Source organism: Lepisosteus platostomus, chromosome 14, assembly GCF_059453375.1.
Source record: "Lepisosteus platostomus isolate fLepPlt1 chromosome 14, fLepPlt1.hap1, whole genome shotgun sequence".
Taxonomy (NCBI): Eukaryota; Metazoa; Chordata; class Actinopteri; order Semionotiformes; family Lepisosteidae; genus Lepisosteus; species Lepisosteus platostomus.
In genome coordinates this window covers 12,457,930-12,470,710 of record NC_142624.1, presented here as the reverse complement: position 1 = coordinate 12,470,710, position 12,781 = coordinate 12,457,930, and positions in this window count along the sequence as shown.

Below are 12,781 nucleotides of genomic sequence, written 5' to 3'. Positions count from 1 at the left end.
AATATACATATACAGACTGTATACAGTACAGTTTGCATACGGTAATATGTTTATGTTACGCGATTAAAAAATAAATAAATAAAAATGAAAAGTCCAGCACCAGCTGGATTCGAACACACAACCTGCCAGTTGGTAGTCACGCACCTAGACCACAAGGCTACAAGACAGCTCGCATGAACAGGCAGGCGAAACAGCCCCACACGAATTCTTTAGATACGCGATTCCATATTATATTAGCAGAAAAGCTTAAAACTACCACTTTTTCACACGCTATTTCACATGCTAGTTAAATACTTCGATGCTTAAAATCGTTAGGGAGAAATCATTTTCGTAGTTAGAAATTATGAAACGCCCTGTTAAAAGCAAGGAAGTTTTTATGCCCGTTGAAGTAAAGCAAAATGCCTGACAAAGTATGGCTTGGACAGATTCCAAGTGCTTGTACAAATGTGCTAAAGAAATTATACTTTGAGTATACAGCTTGTCCAAAGTCATCCATTATTAATACTATTAGTAATATCTTCAGTAAAGGCTTTGATGCATAAATATTTCTGATAAAGGTAGGTTGTGTACTTTTGTCCAACTGAGCAATCTTGCTTTCATAAAATATACCAACATTTGAATGACTGATGATTAACATGCTGTAATACACAGTTCAAAATTAAAGGCTCAAATGCTGTACATGAGAGGTTAAGCTCCCCCTGGCGGTTTTACAAGGCGACGCCGGATAGTTAGTCACGTGACACACGTGAACTGCGTGATACCCCGGTGGGCATGTCGCGGTATTGAATGGCTGCATCTGTACTCCAAGAGGGTTGTTCTCTTAAAAAGCTACAAACGGATGAGGGGAAAGAATTTCTTAACAGGACCTTCCAAAATGTTTTCAAACATCAGAATATTGAACATTTCATTACAGCCAGCGATGTGAAGGCTACTGTGGTAGAGAGGTTTAACAGAACTATTAAAACAAAAATGTGGAGGTACTTGACACACAAAAACACCTTTCAATATATTGATGTCTTACCTGATCTTATCTACTCTTATAATCATAGTTACCACACGACTATTAACTGATCCCTGGCTTCTGTTACGCCCGACAGCTCCCTTAAGGTGTGAGAAAGTGTTTGAAAAGGGGTATGAACAGACCTTCACAGATGACATTTTCATTGTCAAAGAGCTGACCTCGGCTCTGAGACCTTATTACAAACTGCAGGACTATGCAGGTGATGACATAAAGGGCTCCTTCTACGCAGAAGAGCTACAGAAGATAAATCCTAATGCAGAGAGCATCTACAGCATCCAAAAGATTTTAGCATCCAGAGGGCATGATAAAAACAAACAGCTTTTGGTAAAGTGGTGCGGCTGTAATGATAAATGTAATAGTTGGGTAAAGGCTTCCAAGGTGAGAGATATATATAGTTGCTGAAAAAAAAAGAACCCCAACAGCTTCTATGTTACTTCTATGTTAATTCATCGTCAAAGATGTGCCGAAAGAACACCAGCACATGCTTCACGGAGTATCTAGCAAAGGCGATTGACCTGTACGGGAGCTGGGAAGTGGGCCTGGTAGAGTTGCACTTTCTGCACACGAGATGAAGATTTTCTGCTCATCTCCGATGAAATAAGTGCACAGCTCATTATTCATATTTAAAACAGGCAATCTGAGAGCTGAAATAAACTTCGCAGAACCACTACCCGCTACAGTTAACATGATCGTGTATGCTCTGTCCGACAACGTGATAGAACTTGATATGAGACACCAAGTAATTTACGAGTTCAGCTAATATAACTGTAGCGGCAATGCTTGTTAATAAGACAGAATTGAGTGTTGCTGTGCTTTCCCAAATGAGGCCTCATTTCTCTGTTCATCTCTGTGGTGCAGCCACAGAGAAACTATTCATGCAGGCTGATTTAAAGATGTTTTCTTTTGATAAGGGACAGCTCCCAAATGGGGATGTACTTAGCTAAGCCTGGCTATCATGATCAATGGTCATCCATTGGCGCCTATCTGTCTAGGGAGTGCCAGATGGACATCTGGACTGCATTCCTAAGTGTCAGGAGTAAGTGACTCATATCTCACCTTGATCAACCAATCAGGGACTGGTAGGGCCGAGTAACCCACGTGGGACTCTGATGCCCATGGAACTTTCAGCCAATAAATGAGCTGAAGTTCCTCCAGGTAAAAACAGGCAACACAGAGCTCCAGGAGAATTCAGAAGAGATTCTGAAGAGGATTCTGTGGACTGTACTAAAGGGAATTTAGAGCTGAGTCTCAGGATGGTCAGGAGGCACGCTGCGAGAATATCCTGCCCTTGGGAGCCTTTCTGCTCCTGGGCCGTCCTGCCCTGGAATTGTCTCGCAGCCCTGGAATTCACCTTTGAGATTCTCCTTCGTCTAGTCCTACAGGCTCTCTGTGTTACCTGTTTTTATCTGGAGGAACTTCACCTCGTTCATTGGCTGAAAGTATCATGGGCATCAGAGACCCACGTGGGTTACTCAGCCCTACCAGTCCCTGATTGGTTGATCAAGGTGAGATATGAGTCACTTACTCCTGACACTTAGGAATGCAGTCCAGATATCCATCTGGCACTCCCTAGACAGCTAGGCGCCAATGGATGACCATTGATCATGATAGCCAGGCTTAGCTAAGTGCATCCCCATTTGGGAGCTGTCCCTATCAAAAGAAAACAAAGACAATCAGGCGGGTCTCGGCATTAATGTTCATCTCCTAGGTGGGGGTTTTTAAGTTTTGACAGATGCTGTGCGCCCCAAGGGGACAGACTTGAGTTTTTCCAGTAGCTCTCTGTTACCAGCATTGACTAGTAAGTTGCCCGATACGTTGAGTTCAGCCATAGCCCCTATGAACACTTCCCAACTATTTGACTTCTTACTGGCTGCCACCGGCTGCTGCTGTGTGAGAGCTCTGACCAGATCAATCATGTGGGAGCCCTCAACGGGTGAACCCTTGTACACAAATTCTCCTTTTTCATTCCAGACTATTAACAGCTTATTGCGAGCCATAGTCTTTAACAATATCTCAGCATTTCTCCAGAACCTCTGAGACACACTGTTTAAAATATACCCAAAGTCAGCGTCAGTCGATGACTGTGGTTGTGGCAACGAGGGTGACAGATCGATGCATGCATTTTCGGGTAGTACAACAGTTAAAGACCCCTTTTCAGAAGCCTCCTGTCGTACTCAGGTCAAATACCGCTGTAACAGCTGACTATACAATTTCACTTTTTCATATTCGGTCAGATGTGAGTTTTGAAGAATGTCTCTCATTTCATCATCCAGACTGCGGGGTTTTATTTTTCTCACATCGCTCTTATTGCCGCTCTGCTCTTGGAGCTGATCAAGCTGTTTTTTCAACGTGCTCCATTATCAGTTTTGTAGAAGCCCTGTAATCAACGGCACGGCAATACTCAGCAGTGTCCCGATAAAGCTGCAGGACTGGTTCACTAAGAGTCTCTTTCTTTTAAGAGAAGCACCCTTTCTACTCAAAGTCTTTATAAGCTTACACTTTCTCTTCAGGGTCCCAAACTGTTTAGCAGATAGTGGTATGTTCCCTTCCAAAGTGTTCAAGGCAATTTCAGTGATTTTCTGAACAAGGTCATCGGAGGCCCCACAGAGAATAGCTTTCTGCTGACTGGGGCCAGCTTTTATCAGAAAATGTAAGAGAGTCAGGTTTCTCCAAACGTGTGAAGACATGTCGTTGGACCAAATGTGTTTTTTCGACTGTCTATGGTTGCAAAATCATGACTTTAAAATTTTTTGAATACATGAGCCACGGGTACATCTGGGGGTGGAGGACCTGTTCTCAAGCGATAGTCATCTGAGGTGTCTGCATTGAAATCCACCAGCAATTAACCGAAAGGTTTTTTAGTAGGATCCTCGAATGCTTCCCAAAAAAATTTGGTCTTACTGAGGTACATCTGACGGGACAGAGTTGTAATCTGTAGTTTATCTCTAGGGTTTTTCAAACAACACCATGTACTTTGTATTTAATGTGATGTTCTGCTTTTCCATCCCTGACACATTTTGGACAATATACATAATGCTGGGGTTTCTGTGGTGTTTGTATTTGGTAAAAGCTTTTTCTATCTCATTATTTTCAAACGAGACTCCAACAAATCATCAACTATAATCAAATTTACTCTATCAGTAACTGATCGTCAGAAATCAATGCCAGTAGACCTTCTATAAAATGAATGTATGGAAATTTCACAAGCAATAAAGAGGTTGCCAGCAGCCGTAACAGCAGACGACGTTTTCAGGTTTACAAGTGTAGCGGCGAGGCTTAATAATAAGAAAGAATTAAGTGTTCTGGGCTTTCCCAAATGAGGCCCCATTTCTCTGTTCATCTCTGTGGTGCAGCCACAGAGAAACTATTCATGCATGCAGGCTGATTTAAGGTTTGATAAGGACAGCTCCCAAAGGGGGATGCACTTAGCTAAGCCTGGCTATCATGATCAATGGTCATCCATTGGCGCCTATCTGTCTAGGGAGTGCCAGTTGGACATCTGGACTGCATTACTAAGTGTCAGGAGTAAGTGACTCATATCTCACCTTGATCAACCAATCAGGGACTGGTAGGGCCGAGTAACCCACGTGGGACTCTGATGCCCATGGAACTTTCAGCCAATCAACGAGCTGAAGTTCCTCCAGGTAAAAACAGGCAACACAGAGAGCCTGAGAGATTCAGTAAGATTCAGAAGAGATTCTGAAGAGGATTCTGTGGACTGTTCTAAAGGGAATTCAAAGGAGAATTCCAGGGCAGGACGGCCCAGGAGCAGAAGGCTCCCAAGGGCAGGACATTCTCACAGCGCGCCTCCTGACCATCCTGAGACTCAGCCCAGACAACCACGGAACGGCCAGTGGTTAGCACCCGAGGTTAGCACCAGCAGCAGGCCTCGTGAACAGGTCAGAACTGTGGACAGCTGAATCACTATTCAGAACTAGCTCTTCATCAGGAACGAACCGGTCCTCTTCCTGACTTGCTGGGACCCACAGTCATCTTTTCTCCTGTGCACAAACTTTGCTAGTTAAAGCCAACACTAACTAGCCGGTCAGTGAGCATCAGCAGCGCACCGTCGCAAGCCGCACAGCACAGCCTGGCACCGAGCCAGAGAGCGCGGATTGGACAGCAACAAGCCTGCAACTGTTTCTTTGTGCCCGCAGGAGATCTGAATCCCCAGAAATTGGATGAGTATTCAACTTCAATGCATTACAGCTCGAGAATTCAATTGTTATCCCAACCAGTTGATATCAATTTAATTCCTAAGAGTTATGTACTTGTTTTGAGTATCTAATGTAGAAGTTATAACCAAGTTCATTTACGAAACGGTATAAATGAATGATATACTGAACGTATGTCCTCTTGATATGTGTAACACTTTGTAACTGACCGAATATACCTTTTGTATTCTGATAACCCTCTCGATAAGATCTGTTAGGTTTATATGCATATTTTATGTATTAAAAAATGTATCCTCGTGTATTAGTACCTGTGTGTGTGCGTTGTTTGAGTTATGTCACATGGTTGGATTCTAAAGCCATCAAAAGAATCAACTTTGTGATTTACTGCTACAATTAATAATTGTCTCAGTAAATGCCCAAACCCTACAGAACTGGTGCCTTCAGAGAGCCACTATGATTACATATTTGGCGTCCCTGAGCCGGTTTTCTTACACAAGGCATAATGACATCACTGCTCTCCAAGAGCTGTTTTATAAAATAACTTTTACCACAAAAAGATCTGGACCAAATGCATGAAAATGGGTGCTTTAACCTGACATCCATCGTATTTATATTCGTATGGCAGCGATGTCAAATTTTCCTGCAGCACCCGCTTGTCGTAAACCACTTTCTGAGTTTTCTTTAATGTCATTCGCCAGTCCTTTTAAACACGCACGATCATCAGCTGTTGAATAGAAATTTGTTTAAATAACCGGCAATCATCATAAAGCTTAATGCCAAAGTCAAAAACCAAGTCCGACAGACTCTCAAAGTTAATTTTTTCGCAATTGCTCACATAGAGTGTAATACCTTTCACCTTTAAACAGGCTTTCCCTCCAGATAGCTTGTATCCGTACAACTTGGGTCCTGTTGATACAAACTTGGTGATGTGTTGGCCAGCATTGATTTCATTGGTCAACTCCCCAAAGTAGGCACCCAGTTATGGATTCCACTCCCCCTCACAGCTCACAAATATGACCAAGTCTGTGTCGTGGTACAGACAGTGATCCTGCAAAGCATTTAATAACATGTATAACTCCAATCGGGCATAGGCGGTGGTAAAGCTAGCTATGAAAATGTTGGTGTTGGATAGGCCTGTATAGTGGTCTTTAGTGTGTTTCCAGATGACACAGGCTGTTTTCATCAATAAACACGCAGGTTGAAACCTCATAATAAGGTGCAAATAAGTACCTGAACAATGAATCGGGTTTTCTCACAATGGTGGTCTGTGGTAAATTGGGTCTTTGCCCATACTTGCCCCATAAACTGTTCAAGGCAATTTTTGATAGTTGTCTTTTGGCCGGATTCTTTTTAATGTTGCCGGGGTCAAAGCGGACATCCTCTTTTTCATTACATTCACTGATATACCTTTGCTGTTTGCATCGGTACACCACTCTGGAAACCCTGAAGCGTTTTGTTTTCCTTTCAGATGCAGTTAGATGTAGTCAGAAAAACGATCTTGTGAGAACTTCTCAAAATGCCTAATCTCATAAATGTCACCCACCCTATACCCCAGATCTAAGGCCGTCTGTAATTCCAGAGTGCACCCCACGCCCGTTAAAAAGCGATCTTAATCACAGTGCTCACAAGTGCTGGTCTGTTTTGTTTCATCACACGTATGACACAACATGAAAAACTTTTTTTTGTCAATTTTGGTTGGAAGAACAGGAAAGTACAACCGTCTGGGTGGGTAAACTTTCACCTTCCCTAAACCGACATATCGTGTCAAATCTTCAAAGTTGTTTGAAATTATTCTGGGGTGACCCACTGGGTATTTTTTAGTTTTGTTCACAAATGGATACACTGGTGAAATCATAGTAATGATTTTTTTCACTGGGCTGCACTGTGTAATGCAAACAAATTGCGTTCGTTCTCCCCTCTAAAAGCGAATCATTGTAGGTTGTAGGGGATCTGGTAACTGAGCAGCTGTGAGAAATTTCCTCAAGTCTCCATTTTCAACAAGCATGTCTCTGAACTCGTGCTCCCACAAAACACGCACGTTAAAACCTCTTATTTTGAGAAAATTACTTTTTACCATCTCTTTCTGTACAACTAGCCAGAAGTAGTATTTGTCAGCGGATTAAAATCGTTTTCACAGTAGCAAATACTACAACCATGAAAAAAGCAACTGTTGATCTCAAATGCGGTTTGCACTCGGTCAATTATGTCATACCCATCCAGAAAATATGGTGCGGCCTTAAACTCGCCAGGTGTGGTTAATGCGTATTGGATTTTAATGTGCTCTGTGTGTTCGATGTACATAAGCCACTGAATTCTGGGCGTAGAAAATTGTTTTTGCTGATGGTGGTAATTGGGGTAGTAATGCGATCGTCTCATCTCCGACATACGTCGGAACATGGCCATTGACGAAGAATTTTAGCATTTGCCTTTTTATGAAGTATATAATATAGAGACTATTTGCCTTTGATAATATGTTTTTTGCTTAGCAACAGTATAAAAGGATAATTCAAGCATATTGACTTTTTGACGTTAATATTGCAACCACAAAGTGTCTAGCTTATTTTCACACTTTTTCACAAAAAAGGTCTTAATTGTCATAACCCTTGCCATTGTGCAATATGAAAATATAGTTTTTGAAACAGCCGTCAATAATTTTTTATACACAAAATCCTTTAAACAAGTTTCACCATAAAATTCCATAATTCCATAATTTGGAATGTATGTCCCTGTTTTTTGCATGCATTCAAAGTTGAAAAAAATGTACTTGTTTGAAATTTTGGGGTTGTCCAAAGGCTGTATGTAGCACAAATGCGTGTTAGGGGTGTTGATTACGTTGTTACACCATGAGCACAGTTTCTCTTTAAATTTGTGATTTGCAAGGTTATAAACCCCACATGTCTCACAAAAGGATCTGCTCTCACACTTACCGACACCCGTCACCACATTCTGTAAGTGTCTCGTCAAACACTGAGAGCTAAGACAAAAGACCTTACAGACAGGGCAATTCTGAATTTCTGCATCAATTTTACAACACTGGGGATCTTAACATGTTTTACAAGATTTAAAACACGCATGAGCGTTTTTGTGACTATACGCGGCATGGCAGTGACTGCAAAAATACGCTGAGCCCACAAAAGCTTTGATATTTAAAACCCCGTAGAAATTATCTTCATGCAGTAGAACAAAAAGTATTTTAGATTCTGGTGGGGTGGGACACAATGTAAAATATTTCTACTCGCCCTGATCGTGGTACAAAATTTCAATGACTACCTTTAAATGTTATTTTAGCTGCAACATCTGACAAGCTAATTTTCTGATTCTCTGAAAAAACCAACTCTTTGTGCATTCATTTAGCGCCCTGCAACATTTCCTTATCACTACAATCAGCATTCATCAAACTATACACACAACCGGCGGAACACAAATTACTGTCCAGGTAACGCAAGTCGATAAGGTGCGCTTTTTTTCTGTTCAATTACCCTACTGTACAGAACGGATTTAAATTTTCTGCGGGCACCACTCTGCATATTCCTATCGTAACTACTCATCTGAGGCTGCCGTCTGTGAGAACTTCTGTGTGGTTAAGCCTGGCGAAAGTTCATCCAATATTCTATGGACTGCACCATCCACAGCATCTATAGCCTGTACATACAGGTCTATTCAGTCAAGATTAACAAAACTAAATTCTTCATAATGCTCTGCTGCTCTAAAATTATTATACAGTCTATCATAACTGCGCACACGTCCCAGGAAAACTAAGGCATCGCCACCACCACCAACCTGATTCTCATCGTTCTTCACAACAGGCTCTCTGTTTTCAAAGTTATCGTTCTTGGGTTCTACAGCCACAACCCCAAGCATTACATTATTTCCTACTTCAGCATTCTCATTGTGTGGCTCGGGTTGACCTTGGGAAATCTGATGTCTCTCTCTGAAACTTTTGCATATCAACAAACATGCTTTTGCTAGTTTAATTAGTATTACCAATCTACAAGTCTCTAATTGCATTATTAGTTCTTTCTAAAGGTTTGACATGTTTTGATCTGGACAGTGTTTTAACTGCAACCTTCCATGCTGTCACACTCTACACTGGAACTACTGTCGGCCCTACTGTTTCTTCCACATTTTTTTTCTCCGCTCGATGATACAGCGTCTGTGAGAATACAAAAAGACTTTTTTGTATAATGAATTAACATTCCACCTAAAGAAGTAACTGTTTAAGAGATATGATGCTAAGTTCACAACTGTAACTGCTGTAACTGCTTAAAGAAGTGGTTCACGTTACATCTTGACAACGCTTAAATTATATTAACCATTTGTCGTGGCTTTGCTGCGTCTTGTGTTCCGTGCTTCGTTTGCGGTCTTTAAAGTCTCTGGCCGCCTTTCTTGCTTACCTACTTTATTTTTTTACGGTTTTGCATCTGTGCGGTTGGGAAAAATGGCATCAGCGAAAGAACGCAATACCGAATACCACAAATGACCAAAAATAGAAAACTGTCGGAATTTTTTTAAATTAATTATATGCACCTTTAATTTTGAATGATAAAAGTATGTTTTATAATACATCACAGACAACTCTTAAACAATACCAACCCTTTCTCACAGACGTTTTGGAAGTACGCCCTTTCTCCCCAGGTTTCTTGTGGACAACAGCATGAGTTTCTACAAGATTTTGAGGAGGTATTGAAAATCCCAAGCGTGGTTTTTAAACTTGTACCAACTTGGCCCTTCACCAGCATTTGCGAACAGATAACCCGTGATTATAAGGAGAAAGTGAATTAACGCTACAGCCATCGGTTAACTTTAAGACTTACTCAGACCGTAAAGGGTTATTCAAAACATTATCGTAATTACTCACCGGTGTTGGAGAGTACCGCTAAAGCCGATCGTTTGACCCCTGCCGAGCCTGCACCGCTGAACAAAAAATGAGTTGTAAAATCACCTGTTGGAGGATCATCAATGATAGGTGATGATATTCTTAAAATACAAGAAATGGACCTGAGCAAGATGACCATGAGGGAAAGTCAGCTGACCTATCAAAGGAAGGGCCCTAACCAACAATATAGAAAAGAGGTGAGCTTCATTAGGAAGCAAAATATACAGATGCAGCCATTCAAAATGCACGGTACAAACCCGCGGTACGGTAAACTACCCACAAGCCACCGCGGTAAGTGATTAGCTGGCCAAAATGACCGACAGGGGCACTCGTGGTGCATTGGTTGGTAGTGAAAAGATTTAATCATTTAATCTCTTTATTGTGCACATTTTAATCCACTTAGTTTTGAATATTTATATGGAATTTTACCACTAAAGGGAAATTTTAGTAGCTGAGCATAAAAAGAAGAGGAGCATAATGCATCTGAAGGTCATAAACGATATTAATTTAGGAACATAAACATTACTGTATGTACGTAAACTGTACTGTGTATGGCTGGTCTTGCAAGTTTAAAGAAAAAATACACACCAGTCTTCCATTTCTCCCTAAACATTTTAAGCATGAAAGTTTTATGAAACGGTACCTAAATATGCGATTGCTGTATAGAATGAATTTTAATTTTAAAAAATTATTTAACACGAAAATTAAGCTGTTTACATCTTCCGCCTGAGAACAGTCACCCGTTGCTACCCAACGCAGAAACACAGCCACTAACTAGCAAAGAGAGGACATTAGCTAGCCAATATGATAAAGAAATAAATGATTATTTTGTTAATTTCTTTTGCACATTTATTTGAACATTTCCATCGATTGTACAAGCACTTGGAAACTGTCCAATCCCTAGTTCATCAGGCATTTTCTTTTACGTTGCGGGCATTCTCCCGGTCTGGCACCGGTCCGTGTCTTCTAGGATATAATGCCAGCGAACTCTTTATGTCCACTATAACAGACAATCTCCTTTGCTTTTAACCGAGCGTTTAATAATTTCCTAAAATGAAAATGATTTACTTTATTTCCCTCACGGGATCAATAAAAGTATCTATCATCTATCTAAACTATGGGACAGAATTCTGGGGTCTCCCCATACCAGAGATTATGGTAGGGCTTCAGAATGGTGATTGGCTGACACCATCTGACACCCCTCTGATTGGAGAAAAAAGACGTGCTGGTTTGCTATACCAATAAAAAGGATTTCTTTCTATTCGAAACATGTATGTTAAAAGATTAATTAAGAAGTAAAAACCTTACAGCGTACACAGATTTCTAAACTAATCAGGATCATTATCTTTGTCTTATGCATAATAATGTTCACCACTCTGTCCAGCAAATTAATAATAAACTTTATTTTATATAGCGTTTTAAACGAATAAGTAATTAGATTGCTCATAAACCTAATCACTTATTCTACATAAACACAGCGTAATTGCTCTCTGAAAATGCTTTTTCTTTTTATTTAGGCTCAGATTTCAACTATAGACCGTATTATTAATAGCCATAATAACGACCAACGAACAAAAACAACCATATAAACATAATACCAACCAAAAACATAGATAACAACCACGATACAAAATCAAATATATCAAACCATTAAACTCTCTCAAATTCCTCCAAGTATCATAATCCCGCCCCTTATGCAAAACCAAACCCTCCTCCGATCCCAGTTTAGTCTCTTTATTATAAACAAAATCCACCTCAATTTTCAACATAAAGCATTACACAAAATCAATACCTCAACACTCCATACCCAACAACGATAATTCACAAACAGCCAGAACATGTAACTCCACATTTCCAAATAGACCTTATTTCCATAGCCCCTTACGCAAAACCAACATCCCTCCCCTGTTCTCTCTCTCCGCTGGCGTTTGTAATCGTTTTTATTTTTAAATAAATTTTAGCAAAGTCATGTATTTTAAAAATCTTAAGATTTCTATATTTGTCTTTATTTAGTGGTTTCATTAGTGACAAAGGCTAAACTTTCTTGGAAAAATGTCTTTTATGTAAACCATGTTTGCTATTAATTCATTTAGGGCTAGAATATGTTCATTGTCTTCCAATGAAAGAAGGGTTCCTTTCGCCGTAGTCGAGTTGACATTAGAAGCTTGCCACGCCCGGACTGTTACACCAACGCATTAGCATGATAAAGCAATTTCATTGAGGAGCTTAGCTTTCTTAACTAGTAAGTACTGTACTTACTGGGTTTTTGAGGGGGGGAGGTGTCTTTCGCTGGAAATCTCGCCCCCTTCTACTTTGAAAATACCTGTGAAACCGGTTTAATTCGTCACAGCCAGCACTCCCGCAGAGAGATGGGTTGTACTTGCAGTGTATACAGTACACGTGTTATGCTCTTCGTTAATGTCTAAGCCGGAACACATCATTATATCTCATTTTGTATTTCTAAAAAAAAATCGTTTGCCCAGCCTAACAGTATTGTTGTTATTGTTTTTAACCTGTAAAGCGCTTTGAGGAGCCACCTTTAAAGGCGCCATATACAATAAAGTTCATTATTATTACTATTGTTTTTTTGCTGGACAGAGAGGTGAACATTATTACACAGAAGACAAAGATAGCGATTTACGTTGCATTGTGCATTATGCTGCTGTAATACAGTTTTAAATAATTAAAAGTCTAAACAGTATCAGCTTT